The following is a 1,805-nucleotide window of genomic DNA, read 5'->3' as shown; positions in this document are numbered from 1 at the left end:
CAGGCGCTGTCTGCACAGACGTTTCCACCCTGTTTGTCGTCAGCGTGTTTTACAAGCCCTCGGGAAGGTTGTGGGATTTGTCCTTTCATCCATTGCATAATCTGCCCACGGCCAAGTGTTGGCAAGGCTCGCGGGCTGATGTGGGAATGTGTGTGCACGGGTTTGGTCATTTTAGCGCGGCGTTGGAGAGGAGAGCGTCCTTTACCCCTGCAGTACGTCCCAGATAAACACGTTTGAAAACGACCCTCCGAAACCTAAAAGGAAGACTTGCTCGGTCGGATTCTGATCTCGGGGACTCCTGGGGTTCGCCTCTTTCATGCTCTGAGCTGTTATTTTTAAATCTAGGACGAGCCATTGTGACGTCTGCCTCCCCACCTTCCCGATGCGCGCATTCCTCTCGCTCAGCCCTTTTCTCACCTTATTGTCATTGCCTTGCAGACACAAGGCAGATCACAGGCTGGTTTCCTGGAAATGTTGCATTATGTAACTGCCGAATTTCCTGGCAGTGAGCATAGAAAGAGGGAGCTAATTACGTGATTTTATAATTTGCTACAAAGAAAGTGGGACCGACTCGGCGTTTAAGAATGCCGCTATCACGGGTGTTTTTTGTTTGTTTGCTTGCTTGCTTAAGGATATTTTAAACAGGAAAGTAGACCAGCGGGTGAGCATTGAGTCTGCTCACGCTGTCGAGTGTGGTTTTTGCCCTAAATGAAATGCGCGTTCTTCTAAATTTAGCCCTATCACATTTTAACAATCGTGGCCCTGGCCGTGCTATTTCTGGTGTTTTCTCCAGAGCTGTGTGCACATACAAGTTCAAGGCCATTTGCTGTAGTTTTAACTCCACGCCTTCCGAGACCTTTGATAAGATTGTATTTTTAGGAAGGCGTTTCGCAGCGCCGGCTGATTTGCTCGATGCTAACTCCCATTTATCTTTTTAAAGGACGTTCTAGGAAACTGCTGTTTCTCTGAGGGAAGCAGGGAAGGGCCAAGTGTCGTTTTCTGTTCTTGGCTTTTGTAAATAACAGCGAACGAGGTCAGAAGTATTTCTTTCACATCTTATCTCCCCCCCCACCCCCCAGACCAGATAGGTTTCTGGGAAGCAAATATAGGTTAGTAGATCGTACTTGTGTCTGAATACGCTCGTGTTATTCACAGGAGGGTGTATGCCTATATAATCCGGCCAGATGTCTCGTTTCCTCCTGGACTTTGACGTAGTGTAGTTACGTATGAATGAATGTGTGTGGTGGTGCGCTTATGGGTAGATTTCGGTAACGTAACGTGTAAGTCACTCAGGTGCAGGTTTGTGTTGGGGGCTTGGGGACCTTTGCTAGATCCACCGGAGCAGTCTGTTACCCCCTAAGTGCGGGGTGGTCCCTTTCCGAGAAGCGATCTTGCCGACGACCCCCGGCTTCAGACCCCGACCTACTTTGCAAGCTCGATGGGAGCCCTTGGCCTGTTGGGGTCGCCTGACGCCACCTTTCGATGGCGACCCCCAGTGGCGCGTCCGTGCTGTCCGCGGGACCTTTGCTAGATCCACCGGAGCAGTCTGTTACCCCCTAAGTGCGGGGTGGTCCCTTTCCGAGAAGCGATCTTGCCGACGACCCCCGGCTTCAGACCCCGACCTACTTTGCAAGCTCGATGGGAGCCCTTGGCCTGTTGGGGTCGCCTGACGCCACCTTTCGATGGCGACCCCCAGTGGCGCGTCCGTGCTGTCCGCGGCGCGCCCCTCCCTCCTGCGGCTGGAGGGGTCTGCGGGAAGCCGAGGCTGGGGGGGGAGGGGGGGGGGCGGGGGGGGCTTTGGGGGG

General features: G+C 53.3%; 1 protein-coding gene across 1 annotated transcript in view; it reads left to right on the top strand.

The window, feature by feature from the left end:
* The first annotated feature begins 77 nt into the window (after window positions 1-77).
* NFIL3 (nuclear factor, interleukin 3 regulated) overlaps window positions 78-1,805 on the top strand; it is a 14,327-nt gene continuing 12,599 nt past the window's right edge. Inside the window, exon 1 of the mRNA XM_006162944.3 lies at window positions 78-212. The gene's annotated coding sequence lies outside the window, so the exon portion shown is untranslated. The remainder of the gene's footprint in view (window positions 213-1,805) is intronic.

This window comes from Tupaia chinensis, unplaced genomic scaffold, assembly GCF_000334495.1.
Source record: "Tupaia chinensis unplaced genomic scaffold, TupChi_1.0 Scaffold141173_1, whole genome shotgun sequence".
Classification (NCBI taxonomy): domain Eukaryota; kingdom Metazoa; phylum Chordata; class Mammalia; order Scandentia; family Tupaiidae; genus Tupaia; species Tupaia belangeri.
Note: the sequence above shows the minus strand (reverse complement) of the source record. Positions and strands in the feature narration are given on the sequence as shown.